The 21,716-nt window shown below is 39.9% G+C and overlaps 1 pseudogene; it reads right to left on the reverse strand.

The window, feature by feature from the left end:
• Nucleotides 1–781: 781 nt before the first annotated feature.
• On the reverse strand, nt 782–1,969 carry LOC102921050 (N-acetyl-D-glucosamine kinase pseudogene; annotated as a pseudogene).
• Between the last annotated feature and the right edge of the window lie 19,747 nt (nt 1,970–21,716).

Raw genomic sequence — 21,716 nt, forward strand, 5'->3', positions numbered from 1 at the left:
GCTAACTCTGTGGCTGACTCTGCCCTCTGATCTTCAGACAAGCTTTATTTGTTAGAGCATATATAAAATATCACCACACTTTTCCTTTCAGGAGTTTTAGACTTTCAAATCTACATTTATATCATTAATCCACTTTGAGTTGATTTTTGTATATGGCATAAGATAGGGATCCAATTTCACTCATTATCAAGTGGATATCCAGTTTTCTTAATACCATTTACTGAAGAGACTCTTCTTTCTGTACTGTTTCCTTTTGGTATCTTGTTAAAATTAATTGATTTGGGGTGGATGATCAATTAGTGTTGTGTGTCTGGTTTCATGCCAGTACCATATTGTTTTTACTGTGATGGCTTTGTAGTAGATTTGGGGACCAGGATGCATGACATCTCCAACTTTGTTCTTTTTGCTCAGTTTTGGTTAGTCTATTCAAGGTTTTTTTGTGGGTCATTTGAAGTTTAGGATTTCATTTTCTATCTCTGTGAATCATATTATTGACATTTTGATGGAGATTATATTATATCTATAAGTCATCTAGGACATTTTAACAAGTTATTTTTATAATCTGTGAACATGGAATGTCTTTTTTCATTTATTAGGGTATTTTTTAAAATTTCTTTCATTGGTATAGTTTTGTATAAAGCATCTTTCGATAAATTCATTCCTAAGTATGTTAATTTTTAATGTTATTCTAAGTGAGGAATGTTTTGCATAGTTCATAGTTAGTATATGGAAACCCTATTCATATATATATTTTGTACACTGATTTTTTTTGGGGGGGGCGGGTAAAGTGCATTTATTTTCTTCCATGTATGTTTTTAACAACAAAAAAGCTCCTTCTTCTAACACTTACTGTCAGCTGGATGGGGGAGGGGGTGCAGGCCCTAGAAGGTATAGGAAAAGAAGGCAATGGTGTTGATGCTATAGTCCAGGGGAAGCTGGTATCCAATGTGCTTGGCTCCTAGGCTGGCACCTCCCAGTGCAGAAGAATGCTGTAGCTTCATCAGGGTAAAGCTGGAAAAGGATTTCTGGGCCTGCAGCTCTCGGCCCTGAGTCAGTGCCAGGAGAAAGCCTTCCTTCAGCATCTCCCAGCTCTTCCACACTGAGCCCCCACACACAATGGGGAGGCCAAGCTTCCCTTGGAACAAGACTGGGTCAATCACTGGCAAAACTGCCACAATATGTTTGCCCAGTATCTCCCCAGCCTTCTTGAAGATGTACTGGGAAAGGAGATCTCCCTGCTGTACACCTTCTGCAATTTTCTGGCAAAATCCAGCAAACTTGGATTTATCAAAGTCCCTATACAGGTGGGTGAGGATTCCTAGCCAATCTGGCACCTGGAAATAGTTGAACATAGCCTGCCTGACATAGCCAGTATCATGAGGAGCTGCCTCCAGGTTGTCCATGGAGTCAAACACAATTTTTATGGCTCGGTGTGAAATCCAGAAGGCTGAGCCCTCATCTCCCATCATGTGGCCCCAGCCACCACAACCATTCTCGGAGCCATTGGGACTGACAAGCCTACAGTTGGAGCCGGTTCCAGCGATGAGCACAATCCCACCATTCGGTGTAGCTGTGGCAATGGAACCTGCTGCGTCAGTGGTGATAATGTAACTTTCACTCAGGTGGGGAAATCGGCCCTTCAACTCCTCTATCAGGAGCCTCACTGCATCTGCCTGCTCCCCACCACTCAGGGACAGGCCCAGGCTTCGAAGGGGTACCTGAGGATCCACTCCAGCCTTCTGTTTGGCAGTGGTCACCATCTCGTTGATCCTCTCCACACACTTGTCTGTGCCAATCAGCCAGTGGTTTGTGCTCAGTCCATCTGCTTCTGACAGGATCTTCCCATCCTCAGAAAGTAAAAGGGCTTTGGACTGTGTGCCTCCCCCTTCCACGCCGCCATAGAGCGCGGCCATGGTACAGTTGCCACCGCAGGTCCCTCTGAGGCAACCTCCCTCTCACTGGGTCGATTCTCTCCTGTACACTGATTTTATATTCTGCAACCTTACCCAATTTGTGTATTAGTTCTAGTAGATTTTGGTGGAGCCTATAGGTTATAGTGCATATCATGTACAAATAAAGATGACTTAATCTATTTCTTTCTAATGTGAGCATGTTTTATTCATTTTCTTACCTAACTTTCTGACTAGGACCTTAGGGAATGTAGAACCGAATGGGCCAGTTGGGGGTATCATTGTAAACCCCTGACTGGATAATCAAAGCTTCCCCTTTTCACTACTGCTTATAGCACTGCATGTTAGCTAATTATGTATGGACTTACACAGGGCCTTAATTGTGTTGAGATACATTACTTCTATACCTTATTATTCAATTTTAATTTGTTTTTGTTTTTGTTTTCAGACAGGGTTTCTCTGTGTAAAAGTCTTGGCTGTCCTAGAACTCGATTTGAAAACCAGGATGGGCTTGAACTCACATAGATCTGCCTGCCACTGGCTCCCAGATGCTGGGATTAAAGCCACCATGACTGGCTCAATTTTCAATTTTTTTAAAGATTTTTTTTATTTTATTTGTGCAAGTGTTTGTGTGTGTGTGTGTGTGTGTGTGTGTGTGTGTGTGTGTGTGTATTATATTGTATCACATGTATGCCTAATGTCTGAAATTTCCAGAAGAGTTCATTGAATGCCCTGAGACTGGAATTATAGATGTGGTGATCTGCCATGTGAATATTTGGAACCAAATGTGGGTCTATTGCAAGTAGAAACTACTCTTAACCACAGAGCCACCTCTTCAGCTCACATTCAAAATGTATCACCCTAAAAAGTTGTTAAATTTGCCAAGTGATTTTTCTACATCGTTAATATGATTATGTGGGATTTCATCCTTCACTTGATTGATGTGGCAAAACCACATTTATCAGTTTGTGTACTTGAGCCACCCTTGTATTGTGAGCACAATGGACTTGATCATCGTGATAACCTTTTTTCCAGTGCTGTTGAATTCAGTGTGCAGCATTTTGCTGAAAATTTTTGCATCTATATTCACCAGAAATATTAATCAGTAATTGTCCTTTTTTCATAGAGTCCTTGTTTATATTTGGTACCAGAGTAGTACTGGCCTCGTGAAATGACTTGGGAAAATTCCCTCCTCTTTAATATTTTAGAAGAGTTTGAGAGAAGAATTGATTCAACAGTGAAGATTTCCTTCAGGGGAAAAGTATATCAGGTCCAATCTCTTTACTCATTTTTAGTCTGTTTAGAATTTGTATTTCTTCATAGTTCAGTATTGGTAAATTGTATATTTCCAAGAATGTATCCATTCTGGATCATTCAGTTTGTTGACACATTACTGTACATAGTTTTTCCTGTTCTTCTGCTGACTTTCATTTCTGATTTTATTTATTGGTTTTCCCTTTTTTATTCTCAGGCTCAGAGTTTGTTAATGTCTTCATCTTTCAAAACCTTTCGAGCTTTGAAAAGATCTGTTATATTATTTTCCAAGTCCCTATTTCATTTATTTCTATGATGATATTCCTTATTTCCTACACATTTGGACTTCACTCATTCTTTCTTGCTCCATGGAGTTTTTGACTTGTTTCTTTGACTTGATTCTGGCAATGCAGGGACCAGAACTGCAGCCTCGAACGTTCTGGCACTGAGCTGTACCCTAGGCCCTTTGGGGTTTAACATCCATTGTCTGCTATCGGTCTGCTTTTCATTATCGGCTTGTTAGGATGAACGTCCCTTTTAGAACTGCTTCTCCTAAGTCTGGTGTGGTCTCTGTCCTTCATGTTTGCCCCACAATATTGATTTCCCATTTGATTTTTAAATCCTTGTGTCAGTCAGGCCAATATTGTTGGCATACTTTTTGTGAATTTTCTAAGTTTCTTCCTGATACTGAGTTATGGTCTCGTGCCATCATGGTAAGGGAAAACAAAAACAAAAACACTTAAAGTTTCCTGATTGACCCAGTCTCTAGCCTGCCAGGGCTAGAGTGCTCTTTGAAGCCCAACAGACAGGCAGACTTCTATGACTTTGTGAGCCTGGAGGACGTTTTGTCTCCTCCAGCACCAGTCTTCCAGGTTCCCAGAGACCCATTGCCTCCGGTAAGCCGCCCCCACCAAAAAAAATAAAAAAATTTATTCACTACTTTCAAAAATCATACCACAAGCTGGGGCTCAAGTGTTCAATGAATGAACCTCACAGTAAGCACAAACAAACAAGCACAAGCCTGTGAGGGTCTTTTCACACTCAAACAACAGCAGAATGCTCTCCCTCCTTCCTCTTTACCTGTTATGTCTCTCTGATATGTGTTTGCTTTGTGGTTACTACAAGGCTTCGTAGAACTTATTTTATAGTTTTTTTAGTGATGACAACTTTAATCACATACCAAAACTCTGCACTTTCCAACAGCTCCCTCCAGTCTATGTTCTTGATGTCACAATTTAATCATTAGTATATTGTATTTCCCTTAGTTAATTATTGTGGCTGTAGTTGCTTTATAATATTAATACTAACAAGATGAAAGACAAACTATAATAAAAAATTTAAAGGCAAAATGCATTATTAAGTAAAAGCAAGACAAATATCAGAAAAACAGAAGTAAATAAATTTTTAAAAAAAGGGAAAAATATAAGAGTAAAGGATAGGATTTTTTGTTTCTTTGGTTTTATTGTTGCTGTTTTATTTGTTTGTCTGTTGTTTTTTTTTTTACAAAATAAGAAAAAGGAAGAACAAAGGGGAGAAAAGCAAAATAGATGTGTATGTGCGGGGTGGGGTGGGGGGCCTGAAGAAAAAATAGTTGAAAGCACCAAGTCTTTGGGTCACCAAAAATGAGCTTCCAGGTTCAAGGGACCAAAACCATAGTCCAGCTAGGGACTTCTACAGATGACTGGAATTTCCTCACAGGAGGTCTTTAAGAGGTTAAAGACAGAAACGAAGCCTGAACCTGGTGGGATGGATTAGGGAGTAAACATGCTCACTGCCAAGCCTGATGACCTGAGTTTGAGCCCCTATATGAGGTAAGTTGTTCTCCAAGCTCCACACACATGCTGTCATTTACACACACACACACACACACACACACACACACACACACGCACGCACGCACGCACGCACGCACGCACACGCACGCGCACGCGCACACGCACGCACACAAACACACTCAATGTAATTTTTAAGAGAAAAAAGAATAGAGTCAGTTATGGCTGGGAGCTAGGGATAATTCACAGTGGCTTTCTCACTTCTTAGTCTCAAGAATCCTTTGTTTCCTAGAAGGAAAGGACATAGGAACTCAAAGGGCATTTATCTTTGAGGACTGTGGCATTCAATACTCCCTGTGTTAGAATTATAGCCAACACAATGCCTTAGTTCTTTTGTGTTTCTAGTTTGAAATTTTTTTTTTATACTTGTAGCTAGAGTCTTCCTGCCTTGCCCACAGTCAGGACAAATCTCTGTCACCCGCCAGTCCTACAGCTGCTCAGACCCAACCAAGCAAACACAGAGACTTATATTGCTTACAAACTGTATGGCCGTGGCAGGCTTCTTGCTAACTGTTCTTATAGCTTAAATTAATCCATTTCCATAAATCTATACCTTGCCACGTGGCTCATGGCTTACCGGTATCTTCACATGCTGCTTGTCATGGCGGTGGCTGGCAGTGTCTCCCTCTGCCTTCCTGTTTATAAGTAGTTTATTACTTTATAAGTAGTTTAGTTTTAGTTTTAGTTTTCATATACCCCAACATAATTCAGTTCCTTTCCTCATTGAGTAATTGGTCTCACAATGATGTCTGAACCTAACTGGCGCGATGATAGTACAGTGAGCGTGATGATTTACCATGGTCCTTGGCGGTGTAGCCTCAGGAGATTGTGGAGCTCCATTCCCTCCCTTTCTTACTCACCTTCCCATCATAAGTGAATGGTTTTGCTCTGTGACACATCCCTGCCCTGGCAGAGATGGATCTCCACAACTGAGCCGAAGTTGACCTCTTCTTTTTTGTGAATTCAGTTATAGGCCTTTGTTTTAGTAACGGAAAGTTGGCTAAAACAATAGGTTTTGTCCTTGCTTGCATGGTTTCTGAAGAGAATTCTGATGTAATTTTCATCCTCAACCCCTGTAGATAATACGTCTTTTTACCTCTGGCTTCTTTTGAGGTTTTCCCTTTCTCTTTGATTTTCTTCTGCTTCTTCAGGACAAGCCTAAATGTCTATGCTTTTTGTCTCTTTCTGCTTTTGGTTTTCTAGGCTCTGTGGTCTGGTTCTTACCATTAACTGTAGAAACTCCTCGGCTGTTATCATTTCTAATCATATTCACACTCTCACCGCTCATCACTTCTGTCGATTTCTTGCCTTTTGTTAGTCCTGTGATGTATATGTTACACATTCTTTTTGATGCGCTCTGGTGTTAAAGTATTAGCTCTGTGCCCTCTATTCCTTCCCCCCCTTCTTTCCGATTGGCGATGTTTGCAATGACATGTCTTTGAGCTTACCACCTTTCCCACTGAAACGCTCATTGTTACAGACAAATCTGAGATGAGTTCAATTAAGGAAGTTTATTTAAGCAAGAAAGTTTCTGGGGCAGCATTCTGGAGCAGAACTGGTCCCAAATTCCTCCCATTGTGGTGGTTATATTTACAGTCTGAGGAAAGGAAATGGCTTAGGGAGATAACCTGTTTGGCTACAGTCAGCACTTACCCCATGTGGACATGGTGTGTCAGTTGGCAGCCTGTGATTGGCTGGAGCTAGACTACTGTGATTGGCAGAGAATGAGCTGTTGCAAGAACATACTTCTAAATTAGCTTACAGTTTATTTACATACCAAGGCTACAGTTTGTTACACACAGAGGCAGCTTTGGACCAAATTTTAATCTTGATACAGATTTAAGCCAAGCTTATCACCTTAATACTGTCAGAAAATAATCAGATAAAGAGTTGAGGGAAAGAATTTAAATAGGAAAAACTCTTTTGGCTCACTATGTTCAATTCTCTCTGTTGCTTCTTGGCCCATGGTGAGGTAGAACATCATGGTGGTAAGAACTTGAGAAGAGTAGGAGGGGGGAGGAGGAGGGGGAGGAGGAGGAGGAGGAAGAGGAGGAGGAGGCTGGTCAAATCTGGGAGGCAAGGAATCAGAGAGAGTGAGAGGAGGCAGCCAAGGATGATAGTATATTCTTTCCAGGGCATGCCTCCAGTAGCTTCTACCACTCAGGCTCTGCTTTCTATAGTTCCACTAACCCTCCAGAGTCTGTTCACAGTTTTCAATTCATCAATGGAGTAATCCATTGTTAAAGGCAGAGACATGAGGATCCAGTCAATTGCTAAAAGCTCCATTGTGATAGAAGAGCAGAGACAGGAAAAATCCACAGGATTAGCACAGGAAAGAAGTAGTTGGCAAAAAAAAAAAAAAAAAAAAAAAAAAAAAAAAAAAAGACCAGAAGCTCTTCCTTACTTAGAACAGATGAACCTGAATAAAAGCACCTCCCCATAGTCACCTCCACTCCACCCCAATATGCAAATGTGGGAGAGGCATTCTGCTCCCTACTCACACACATACACACACACACACACACACACACACACACACACACACACACACAATTACTCACTATATCTAGGTCTGTGAAGTTAGTTAGTTCAGTTAGTTAGCTACTTGGTTGGTTGGTTAGTTGGTTACTTGTTACTTGGTTGGTTGGTTGGTTGGTTAGTTACTTGATTGATTGGTTAATTAGCTAGTTGGTTACTTAGCAATGTCTCATTGCTTTAACAAAATACCTGACAAAACAACTTAAGGCTGGGTGGCAGTGGTGCACACCTTTAATCCCAGCACTCGGGAGGCAGAAGCAGGAGGATTCCCGTGAGTTCGAGGCCAGCCTGGTCTACAGAGTGAGTTCTAGGATAACCAAGGCTACACAGAGAAACCCTGTCTTGGAAAAACAAAAACAAAAAACTTAAGGAGGAAGAGTTTGTTTGGGGTATACAGGTTAAACATCTAATCTGTTAATCCATTATGTCTGGGAAGCCATGGCAGCAGACGCTTGAGGCAGCTGGCCACAAGTGTGCATCATCCCAAAGCAGAGAAGGTAACCAACTTACTTTTTTCTTTTTATTCAATACAGGATCCCATCCCACTGACCAGTGCTACACACCATTAAGGTGGGTTTTCCTGGTTCAACTAATCTAATTTACACAATCCCTCACAGTCATGCCAAGGGGCTTGTCTCCTAGGTGATCCTAGATCCTGCCAAGTTGGTAATATTAACCATCATACGTACATCCATATACATTAACATATGCAGATGCAGATATACATATGTGTTATACTTGTAAAGTAAGCACTTTACCACTGAGCTACATGCCCAGCGCTCTTTTGATAAAATCAGAAATCATTCCATGAATGAAACTGCTTTCTGTCCTTCCCCTAGTTTCATCGTATTGTGTTGATGTCACGTTAGCACCTGCTGAATGGGTGAATGAAGCCGGTTTCCTTTTTCTGTCCTGTGAGCTTGCATGTTGTTGATTCATTGACATTGAGCTTCTTGCCATAGCTCTAAACTTTTACCTGACTTTTACATCTGTCAGGCATGCTGCAGCCTTTTTGTACTAGGAAACAGCAGCCAGCACCTCAGCATGATGCTGGAGGCCCATTAGAAATAATGAAATACTACAAGAAGAACAAAAATGGAAAACATGGTACAGAATAGGATGCAGAAAGGACGGATGTTCACAGTGAGAGCTGGAACAAGGAACGACCGTGTCGCCCTACTTCAGCTCACCTAGAACTTTGCACTGTACATGTCTGCAAATTGCTGTAATGTACCAAGTACTCTTTTGGAGATGTTAGGCTTAGGCTTCTCAGATGATCCTACTGAACAAGATTCAGGCAGGAGGAATTCTGTGAGTTAAAGTAAAGGCCAACCTAGTCTACATATTGAGTTCCAGGCCAGCCAGAATTACAGAGTGAGACCTTCTCTAAAAAACAAACAAAAAAAAAACTAATTGTTTAAGAATCCCTATCCTGTTCAGATTTTGAACTTATACTGGTTTCTATACATTTTTCACTATGTTATATGCCTACAAGTGACACAGAACAGTGTGTGTCACATGTACTGTGCTTAAGGCATTGGGAGTTTTGTCTAATTCTGATAAATAGGCATAAACAGCTCAACACTGCCTCTAATGATTCCATATTGAATAGCAAAGCTGGAGAAAGTATGCTTATAAAACCAAAAATAGTACCGTACACACAAGGAAAATACTAAGGTCCCAAAAAGTAAAAAATTACTTTAGAAAAAATTGTTTGGGGTTGAGGAGATGGCTCAGTGGATAAAGTACTTGCCTTGCAAGCTTGAAGGCTGAAGTTCAGATCCCCAGAAGCCATATATGCTGGGTGAGTGAGGGAGCCCATCTGTAATTCTAGTGCTCAGAAGGCATAGACAAAGGATACCCAGGACAAACTGGTTAGATAAACTAGCCATGTCTACCACAAGTTCTAAGTTCAATTGAGAGATCCTGTCTCAATGAATAAAGTGGAGAGCAATCAAAGAAGACGTCCTGTAGTAGTTTGAATGTAATTGGCACCCATAATCTCATAGGGAGTGGCACTATTAGGAGGTATGGCTTGGTTGGAGTGGGTATGGCCTTCTTGGAGGAAGTATGTCACTCTGGGGGCGGGCTTTGAGGTTTGAGGTTTCCTATGCTCAGGATACCACCCAATGTCTCAGTTGACTTCCTGTTGCCTTCTGATAAAGATGTAGCCAGCACCTCATCTGCCTGCATAATATTGCCATGCTTCCTGTCATGATGATAATGGACTAAACTTCTAAAACTATAAGCAAGCCACCCCAATTAAATGTTTTCTTTATAAGAGTTTCTGTGGACAGTGTCTCTTCACAGCAATAGAAGCCCTAATTAAGACACATCCAATGTCAACCTCAGGCCTCCATATGCATGCCCACACATATGCACCTGCAGCCATATACATATGTGTATACATACACATACAGAAAATTTCCTTTGGAAAAACAAGACTTACCACTAGATACCATATTTCATGGTGGTACATGTGAACATGCTTGTTCCAGGAAGGCTTCATCTGAATCTAGCTGAGCTCTTTATACATCAGGAAGAGAATGGATACTTTTTGTAGTGGGTAGCTGTTCCAACTTTGTCCTGGAAGTACTACCCCCATTGAGGCTTTGGTAACTGTCACACCTACAAGGTGGGGCCAAGACAGAAGCCCTTGAGACCCGAGAGATCCGGATGTGCCAACTCTCTTAATTCCTGGATCCTGGACTCTGGAGGAAGATTGAGCAGAGTTTTCCAGAGAACACCGCTGGTCTGCGCTACATCTTTCCTGGAACCTGTAACCTATCCCTTTACTTGTAAGTTACCCCACAAAATAAACCTCCCTTTTAACTACATGGAGTTGCCTTAATACTACAACCAATAACCTTTGTCAAATTTGCACGAAAACTTTAATGGGCTGGTTGCAGCTCTTGAATCAATTTTCACTTAAAAGAAACAAAAGTATCTATTTCCTTTGAATAGAAAAGAAACCTATTTAGTAATTCAATTTCTAATTTTTAATAATGTGTATGCGCACATAAATGCAGTTGCCAGTGGAGGCCAAAGGTTTTGAATCTTCCTGGAGCTGGTGTCATAGGTGGTTGTAAGCTGCCTAAAATGAGAGAGGGAACTGAACTTTTACAAGAACAGTATGTACTCTTAATACTGAGATTAATATACAGGTTTTTTAAATTTTTTGATGTAACCTTGGCTGACCTGGAATTTACTATGTAGATCCAACCAGATATATGCCTGCCTCTATATCCCCAGTGATGGGATTAAAATCATGAGTTACCATGCTAGCTATATGACCTTTTAAAAAATGGAATTATCAATCAAGCATGGTGGCACACACCAGTAACCCCAGCTCTCAAGGGGCAGATGCAGAATGACTAAGATTAAGGCAAGCCATAAGTAAATACATAAATAGAATAAAAATTTAAAACGAGAGAGAGGACAGGAGATATAGCTCAGTGGTAAAGAGTTTGCAGGGGGCCACTTCTAAAATTAAGTACTAAATATTTTGAGAGGCTCAAAAGTTGACTAAAACGTTAATCTTCAAGTGTTGGCTCCACCCTCCGAAGGCACACAGCTTATTCCATGTATATATATATTTAAAAATTGCACTCACAATTTTATAAAACACAAGAGTGACTCTGCTATGCCCACGTCATGAGCCCCCCAGAGACCATCAGGAGTCCAAGTTCACATGCAAAAGCAAAGAGTCTTTACTGCAAACTTGAGCTTGGGCTTCCCATCTGTTCTGACACAGGGGTTGGATCAGGGAGAGCATTGAGCTCAGTTATGGCAGGGTTTTTAAGGAGTACAGGATCGGGGTAGGGGAATTCCAGATTTAGATGGGTTTTGAACTCCTGATTGTTCAGGAGTGAGGTAACAAAAGTCTTGTCAAACAGGGATGGGTACTGGCATTGCTGCAAGAAATTGGTAACCTATAAACAAATAATGTAAGCTATCCTTTGTGTCTTGGAGCACCTAGTACTTGTTTGTCTCAATTCTGATTAGTCTCCTGCAGGGTACAGTTTGTGGCTTTTCCTGGTTATTGTAATGGTGAGGCCTAGTCTAGCACTGGTAGTTTGTAGCCTGTCATGGCTACATTAATGTTAAGTTAGACCTCTTCAACTCTTCAGATTGACCATTCTTCATCCTTTGGTCCTGAAGTTAAGCAATGAGGACAGCAGCCCAGATGAGCTTTGGAGTCTGGAGTTGCCCGGGGATGATGCATGATGTCAGCATCACAGCCCACTCTGAGTAGTGCAGGAGCCTCTCTGTGAACCAATCACTGACATCGATGCACCCCAGCAGCCTCCCCTTTAAGCATTTCCTTGTTTTTCTGTACTCTGTATGTTTTGTTGGGTTAAGCCCCAAATAAATAATCTTTCCTGTGGAGGGGGATGCTATAAGAGAACAAAAAACAAGAAAGATGAGAAGAAGATCTAGGAATACAATTAATAGAAGGACTTTAGAGGCAACAGCCCTATATTTTATTCAGTGGACCACATCAAGGGATAGAGATGTTGGTCATGAGACACATTTTAGTTGCATAACAGCTTAGAAAGCCTACATTATTTATGGGCTCTGTCAAGAGATTATTAAACTCCAGTGGACATGGTATATGCCTTTAATCCCATCAATGGGAGACAGAAGCAGGCTGATTTCTATAAGTTCCAGGCCAGTATGGTATATCCAGGGCATTCCAGGCCAGCCAAGGGTACATAGCAAGACTTTGTCTCAAAAATAAATAAATAAATAAATAAATAAATAAAAAGAAAAAAGAAAAGAAAAAAATTAAAGGAAAAAAAAAGAAACAAAAGCAGAGGAGTGAGGGTTATTAAACATTAATAAGAATTAGGTCATGTTACATAGCAGTAGTTTTCCCTAATGTATCAAGAGTTTAAGGTCGAGACTGTATCTATGAAATTGAAAGATTCATCCTGTTCATTAGCCTCTAAATGCTCACTGGTCTCTTCATTAAAATTTTTTTTTTTCCTTACTGAGTTTGTTGAAGTGAAATTCATGCCCAATTAAAATGATGCTATTATACCTTTGAAAGGAACCTAATTAAAGATCTTCTGTTCCTGGAAATATAAACGTGACAGATGACTAACGATGCTGCTTTGTCAACATTGTAGAATTATAAATACAGCAATGTATCTACACATAACTTTCCTTCTCAATATCTGTCCTTTTTAATAGCCCAAGAACACAATATCACATTTTCTAAGAGAATAATAGACCATATACATAGCAGAAAATCCACATGGATTTTTTTCTTGTGGCCATTGTGATAAGCTAGCTTTAACTACCATGCAAAGACAAGAAATCATCCCCTCACATACACACAATTTTAAATTTTATTGGAGACCTTAAATTAAAATTACAGTATTAAAATTGTTTACAGTGTTCACACTTGAGTCTTCATGGTTTGAATGTGAAATGTCCCCATAGATTCATATGTTTGAATACTTGGTCCCCAGCTGTTGGGGCTCTTTGTAGGAAAAGGAGCTTTACAGGAGAAAGTAGGCCAGTGGGATGGGCCTGGAGGGTTACAGCTTGGTCCTGCTTTCTGTATGGTCTCTGTTTTCTAATCTGCAAAGACATGAGGAGGTGGGAATCATAGCCACACCCTCTCACAGTCATGGAAATGATTGCTCCCATGCCTTCCCATATGATGAACCATATTCCTCAAAATATGAGCCAAGGCTGGGTGTGAAGATATAGGCCTCTAATCTCAGCATTCAGGAGGCTGAGTCAGGTAGCTAAATCTCTGTGAGTTTAAATCGAGCCTGTTCTACATAGGGCATTGCAGGCAACCAGAGTTACAAGGATGCAATTTTTTCCACTTATCTTAGGTTTAAGAAACATGTGTGTATTACAAACAATGCTGATATGAACATAGCTGAGCAAGTGCTCTTGTGGTATGATTGAGCATTCCTTGGGTATATGCCCAAGAGTGGTACAGCTGGATCTTGGGGGAGATTGATTCCCAATTTTCTAAGAAAGCGCCATATTGATTTCCAAAGTGGTTGTACAAGCTTGCATTCCCACCAGCAGTGGAGGAGAGTTCCCCTAGCTCCACATCCTCTCCAGCATAAGGTGTCTTCAGTGTTTTTGAGCTCATTGCATGAGTTGGCTGTGTGAAACCTGGGGCTTATGCAGGGTTGCTTGGCTTGGCCTGGGAGGAGGGGACTGGACCTGCCTGGACTGAGTCTGCCAGGTTGATCTCAGTCCTCAGAGGAGGCTCTGCCCTGGAGGAGGTGGGAATGGGGAGTGGGCTGGGGGGAAGGGGAGGGGGGTGGGAGGGGGAAGAACAAGGGAATCCGTGGCTGATGTGTAGAACTGAATTGTATTGTAAAATAAAATTAAATAATAATAATAATAATAAAAATATATGTGTATGTATATTCCATATATATGGACTAAATATGTACATAAGACATATATAAATCTATATATCTATGTTTATATGTAAACATATTATGTATAACATATATCTCCCTATAGTTTAATATGCTTATAATTTAATTTGATAATATATATAGAAGATATATTTTTACTAGAATTTAATTTTAAAATTATTTTCTTGGTCACTCCTTTCCATGCAAGTATTTAATTTTAAAATTATTTTCTTGGTCACTCCTTTCCATGCAAGTATTTATCTCTTACCCCTAATCTATCTTCAAATTAATTCATGAGTATAAACTCAAGAATATCTATACAAATGCTCTGCAATGCTCATGGAAGGAATGTATAAATTTGACTGTGTACACTTTTCAACAAGACTTGGTAGACCAGCAGTAAACAACATTCAGATACAAGAAACGGTGGGTTTATTGCTCTATTGGAGTGAAAATGTACATGCTTACTTTAACAGTCTAACATGAAACTTTACATTTAAAATACTGAACCCATATAGTTTTTCTGAACACACAATTAATTCTCCACACATTTGTGTTTGTTGCTTGGAGCTATAATTTAGTTCAGCTCCCCAGACAATCTCTCCCTTCATGTACCATACCTCTAAATCTATCCTACATGAGTTCAGGCTATTTATATAACATAGACCATTCCCTGTTTAATTTGCCAATCTAAGCCTTGCTTCATTTAAAAGAAGCATTGGAGGAAATAAACTCGTGGAAATGGTACTTGCCCCAAAATTTCGTGTGTGGGCAGATAGAAAGACATCTGTGTAGCAGTGATCTGGTAACTGGGGCATTCCACTTGCTTTTGTTTTTTCAAGGGTGAAAGAAGAGACGAGCGTAACCATGGAAATGTTCCCTCCAAAAACACAGATCTTAAACAAATCTCCAAAGCCTAGAAAACTCAGGAAACCAGGAGCTCCCCGCCTTCAGACAGAGAACTCAGCATCACTGTGACAGACAGTAGCTGGCAGGGATTCCTTTCCAAAACAGGAAGAAAAGTTTCTTTAAGCACAGTCTTTTGCTTTCAGTGCGGGCAAGATGCTTTTCTTCTATTAAATTAAATGTTTCTTAACAACTGTAGAAATGAACCAAATGCATACATTTTTCTTTTAAAATTATTATCATTATCATTAGTATTGGGGTGGGGGTGTACTCATGCCATGGTACATGTGCAGAGGTCAGAGGTTAACTCTCAGGAGTTGATTCTCTCCTTCTGCTGTTTCTAATGTTTTAGCATTTACATTTAATGTAGTGGCCAATGATTAAAGTAAAAGAAAGAATCATACAGGAAAAGTGCATAATGATAGAAATATGAAACTGTAATCATAAAACCCATTCTTTTGTACAAACCTGTAAAAACTTAATGAAGCGGTGATACACTGTGTAGTCTTAAGGGGTGAAAGGGAAATGAAACAGGACAATGGGATGTTTGTAAGTTATGAGTGGGGAGTGACTTCAGACTGGATGTAACACAAATTGCTAAACAGCCTTATTAATATATATATAAAAAAACCCTGGAGTCAGATATTGGGGTGAAAGCTGAAAGATCAGAGAAACAGAACAAGTCACAGCCAACCTCACCTCACCAACTCCTCAGCTGATCTTGTTTCCTCAGACTGAAAGCCTCTGAGTCCTCACCCAGGAGGGATCTCAGCTGAACTGCTTAAAAGCCTCTAGTTCCTGGTCCTCATATACCTTTCTGCTTCCTGCCATCACTTCCTGGCATTAAAGGCATGTGTCCTTCCCAAGCAAACTTGAGATCTCAAGTGTTGAGATTAAAGGTGTGTTCCCGGTGTGGCCTTGAACTCACAGAGATCCACATGGATCTCTGCTTCCCGAGTGATAGGATTAAAGGTGTGTGCCACCACTGCCTGCCCTCCCTATCGAATTTAGTGGCTGGCTTTGTCCTCTGATCCCCAGATAAGTTTTATTGGGGTGCACAAATAAAATATCACCACATTGGTGGTCCCTGAAAATGGATCCTCTAGCTAAGGGGTAGACCATGTTGAAACAGAGGGCTCTGGCAGAAGAACAGAAAACACAATAGGTTTTGGAATAGGAATAAGCTCCATGAATTTCTGGGAAAGATGGCGCACAAAGCAGACCCAAAAGAAGGAAACAGTTCTATAAGCTATGAGGAACACAAAAGAAGAAAACAATCACTTTCATTAGCATTTTATGGTTTCTGGTCTATGATAGAGATGGTTGAACCAACTAATTTTCTAACTTACACTTTTAAAGCAGATGTTTTAGAGTAAATAAATAGAGTTGGAGAGATTGCTCAGGGGTTAACAGTGTTTACTGTTCTTGTAGAGGACCTGGGTTCAGTTTGAAGCACCCAAATCAGGCACTCACAACTGCCTATAACTCTAGCTCCGGGGAAGTTGATGTCTCATCTGGCCTCCATGGGCTCCTGCACACATATGGTGCACATAAACTCATGCAGGCACACACACATACATACACATAAAAATAATAAGCTTTTAATAAAAAAGAATATGAAAATAGCCATCACAGCTGGGTGTAGTGGTGCACACCTATAATCCCAGTACTCCAGAGGCAAAGGCAAAGGATTGTGAGTTCAAGACCAACCTGAACCACAAAGTGAGACCCTTCTGATAGATCACAGCATGGAAAGTAATCTGGTGAAAAGTCGTCTTTGTATCTTACATTCTTAGCCAGGTTGAAATGGATTTTGAACCAACGAACATCTCTAGCTCAGTTATGTTCAGTGCACTGTGGAACAGATAGTTAAGACTTTTGAGTCATACATAAGCACCAGTCTGCATCAAGATTTGAAGTATCTTGTACAGATACATGAGAGCCCAGAAGTTCAAAAATCTTTATTTGTCATATATTTTTGAACAAATGTTAGAACAAAAATAAATTGTGAATTTTTAATCAGGAAACTTCTTTAAATTTGGAATCATAATGCATATTACTATGACCACAAAATTTAAATGAATTATAGCTCCCCCATTTTATAATTAAGAAAGGCAGAAGTTGTGGTGGTTTTAAGAACTATTTCAGTGATTGTAGACAAGATGCAGAGAGCATACACTAAAAGCAAAAGGGATGGAAAGAGAAGGCTTCCAGGTCAAGCACCGAGTGGATCATGGCAGACACAGAAGCTGCTGTTCTGGTTTGAATGTGCCCCTCCCCAAGCATATGTTGAAAGCTTACTCCCCGAGAAAGAGTTGGGAGTTGGAACTAAAAGAGAAGTACTTTGGTCACAATGGTACTGCCCTTGTGAATGGATTAATGTTGGTTGAAACAGTGCTCCTGGCTGCCAATTCAATCTGCTGATTGCTTCTACCTTCTTGTTTTCTTTTTGTATTCATAGGTGAAACACAGCAAGGAGGCTGTCGTCAGGTGTAGTCCCTTATCCTTGGACTTCCCAGTCTCTACACTGAACCTATGTCCACTAGATATTATCCAGTCTGTGGTATTCTGTTACCACAGCACCAAATAGACATGCCCAGAAACACTGGTTTTAACCTGACTTGCTCAGGTCAATTCACATCTGTAACTGAGCAAGGGGTGGGCATAAAGGCAGGACCAGTTGAGCTGGCTAAAGGATGATAGTATCAAGCAATATAAACTCTAGAGAGACACTGTTGGGCCAGCATCATAGCTTCTCTTCTTGCACCCTACTTCTTCAACCTTTCTTTTAAAGTGTTGATCCCTAAAATCAGTATTATATACCGATTTATAATATAAACTTAGTGTCTGCTTTGGAAACCCTGACTTGTATCAGTGATCCATCTTATACTGCTAAATCAGAAATATACATCCTAGTTGGGAGTGGTGATGCACACCTTTAATCCCAGGACTCGGGAGACAAAAGCAGGTGGGTCTTTGTGAATTTGATTGAGGATAGCCTGGTCTACATAGTAAGGCCAGCCAGAGCTATATAGTGAGCTAAATCACACACACACCATACATACACACACACACACACACACACACACACACACACACACACACACACTGTCTCACAAAAAGAAATGTAAGTTCTAAAGTAGTCATGATGGACTGTCTTCATAAAAAGAACATCAACAAGAACATAGCAAAAAGTGCTATATACTCAACACTAAATGTTAACTGTGGTTATCACTGCAAGAGCGAAGTCTCAAGGGAGCTCCTGTTGTCACCTTGTACTTTAGAAAAGGTCACCAAGTATAGCAGGTGACATGTAGGCATAGACAACCCTAGTCTTGATTTCTAGGGATAGACGCTAGCTGGATGAACTTACAGCACTAATAAACAGTGACAACGTTGATCATTGTGTTAGTCAAACTTTGTTGCTGGAACAAAAACCTGACAGAAAGTTCTTAAAAGAGAAAGGATTTATTTTGGTTCCCAGGTTGCAGAGGGTATGGTCTGTGGTTATCTGGCTTCCTTGCAGAATATCACAGCAGTGTAAATGTGTGGAGAGGCTGCTTATGTACTGGCAGCTGGAAACAGTACATTACCCTGACTTTGAACCTATTACTGGATTAAACACTGTTCAGATAAGAGCCCTCATGATCTAGTAACCCTTGGACATCCTCTCTTAGACATACTCAGATGAGCTTCAATACTTTCTTAGGTGTCTCAAAATCCACTCAAGTCCACAATCAAGATTAACCATTGTTATTGTTATTATTACCACTCCCCCTTCCCCGCCCCAGCCTGTTCCCTTGAGACAGTAGCCCATCAAGCCTGGAACTCACTATGTATTCCAGACTGGCTTTGAGCTCACAGTAATCTTCCTCCTTTAGTCTCCAAAGTGCTGGGGTTACTTTTGAGTTACAACACCCTTTTAACCATCATGATTATTAAAATTAAAAACTTTGTTGTTCATTAAAATACATTTACATGATTTTTTTTTGATTTTTTGAGACAGGGTTTCTCTGTGTACATTTACATGATTTTTTAAAGTTCCAAATAAAAACACATTTAGAATACACAAGACTGATAATTAATATCAACATTCAAAGAATTCCAAATTAATAAAGAACAGATGAAAAAGAACAATCGGCAAAGAACATAAATGGTTATTGTAAGATGAGAATAAGTCTTGCTAGTGGCAAAAACAAGTGACAGTGAAGACAGAAATAAGGTAACTTTTAACTTCTTTCAAATGAGAGTATCAAATGGTACAGAAGATGTTGATTGTAGAATCTCTTTTCCTTTCCAGGAGAGTCTAAAATGGTGCCAACACTTCTGGAAAATATTTAGTACTATTTATACATACACATGTAGCTAAACATACATGGACATTCTCTACTGGCTTCAAGCCCAAAAGAAATTATCACTTAAGCACACAGAAAGCTATAATAACCTAGAAATAATTTAAATGTCTGTTAGTAGAAGAATTGAAAATATATCCTGGCATATTCACACAATGGCATGGTGTGAATCGTACAGTCTTGAAAGATTATATATAGAATGATTATTTTTTAAAAAAAGAACAAAAGATTTAAACTAATAATATTTTAGGAAATAAAGATTAAAGTAAGTCCTGTAAGTCAAAGGGATCATGTAAAGAAAGCAAAGAAAAAAAGGCATAAAGGATGTGGTAAGCACAGAAGACTGAAGAGGGCTTGGCACTGTTGAATGGCACAGCATTTCACAGATAATCAACCAGTGTTAAAGGGGAAGATAAGCAAAGGCCTGCATGGACTGTTCCTGTGTGTCAACAAAAACCTGCATGGATTGTTACTGCAAGTGTGTCAACAAAGACCTGTATGGACTGTTAATGTGAGTGTGTCAACAAAAACCTGCATGGATTGTTACTGTGAGTGTGTCAACAAAGACCTGTATGGACTGTTAATGTGAGTGTGTCAACAAAGACCTGTGTGGACTGTTAATGTGAGTATGTGACAAAGACCTGTGTGGACTGTTAATATGAGTGTGTGACAAAGGCCTGTGTGGACTGTTAATGTGAGTGTGTCAACAAAGACCTGTGTGGATTGTTAATGTGAGTGTGTCAACAAAGGCCTGTGTGGACTGTTAATGTGAGTGTGTCAACAAAGGCCTGTGTGGACTGTTAATGTGAGTGTGTCAACAAAGACCTGTGTGGATTGTTAATGTGAGTGTGTCAACAAAGGCCTGTGTGGACTGTTAATGTGAGTGTGTCAACAAAGACCTGTGTGGACTGTTAATGTGAGTGTGTCAACAAAGGCCTGTGTGGATTGTTAATGTGAGTGTGTCAACAAAGGCCTGTGTGGATCCTTAACAAGAGTCTGTCCTGAACCTGAGATTATGAATATCTACTTCTGTGTACAACTTGAGATATGATTTTTTTAAAGGTGTAAACCAAAACTAATAACAATCTCAGATTAAAGCTTCCTTAAAATATAGGCTTATTATAAGGAAAAGATAGAAAAATAAATCTGGCTACATTAAGCATCTTCTTTGCAAGTTGGAGAAGATAAGATACCGATTAATTCCCATTATTGATTAAAAAAAATTAATGGCTAGTAAAAATATAAGCACAACAGACTGAAAAAGAGAATCTAGTCAATACAACTGTACAGGCAAAGGAAACAATAAGAAAGCTTAACAAAGTCATTGTAGAAACTGTCAGGAGAAATACAATTACCACAATCAATATGGGAGAATTAAAAGAAGGTGAAACAAAGCTGGACAGAGTGGTGGATGCTTTTAATGCCAGCATTTGGGAGGCAGAGGCAGGAGGATCTCTGTGAGTTCAAGGCCAGCCAGAGCTACATAGTGAGATCCTGTCTTGAAAAAACAAACAAAAAAACAAAACAAAAGACATCAAAACAAACCTTCAATATTAGTATTTTTTACTTATTTATTTAGAAAGTTTTAAAATGTTCCCAAATTAAGACATGCCACTTGAGATAATAACATTAATATAATACTCACATGCGTTTATTTTATGAGCTTTAGGAGGTATATGAACAAACTGGTTAGTATATAAATGTATGTGACTTAGTAAAACATACAAGTTGCTACAGAGTAATGGCCTATTCTTTTCTTTACCAAATTCCTAGCAGAGACTTCCTAAGGTTAAAAGCTTCTATTCAAGACTGACAGGCTCAGAAGGCACACATCATTTCTCCACATTACAAAGTCCTTAAATCATTCTTCCAGAATTCAAATACTGACTACTGACTCAGAACCAAACATTTAATCAACAGATTATCTCTGATATATCAGTCCTCAGCAAATAATAAAACTTACATTAGACCATATAAGACAACCCAGGGATGAAGGAAAAGGGTAATTGTGTACCATGTTTCCTCCTTCTCTTTGAATATTTCCATTTTTACAAGATAGGCCAATGGCTGCTGAGATTACATGATAAGAACAAAATCACACTGGTTCTTTACTGCCCTCTGATGGAAGATGCACATAGATACACAGAAGTTTTTAGCAGTAACTGGAGGCTCATTTGCCGTAGCCGACATAGTCTAGCTGTTCTTAGCTTTACGTGTAGATGATGCTTTAGAACAATGCACTTAAGACATATGAGGGTTACCATGAGTGTTTGTAGAACTGAGATACAAACTTTACTGACATTTAATATTGACTTAAATGAGTAACCACTCTCTAAAATCATCTTTGCAGGGCTGGTAAAATGGGTCAGCAGTTAAGAGCACTTGCTGCTCTTGCAGAGGACCCAGGTTGGGTTCCTAGCATCCATGTGGCAGCCCACAACCATCTATAGCTCCATTTCCAGGGGATCCAACACCCTCCTACGGTCTCAACCAGCATCCCCTGAGCATAACACAGACATACATGCA

The sequence above is a fragment of the Peromyscus maniculatus genome, chromosome 5 (assembly GCF_049852395.1).
Source record: "Peromyscus maniculatus bairdii isolate BWxNUB_F1_BW_parent chromosome 5, HU_Pman_BW_mat_3.1, whole genome shotgun sequence".
Classification (NCBI taxonomy): Eukaryota; Metazoa; Chordata; class Mammalia; order Rodentia; family Cricetidae; genus Peromyscus; species Peromyscus maniculatus.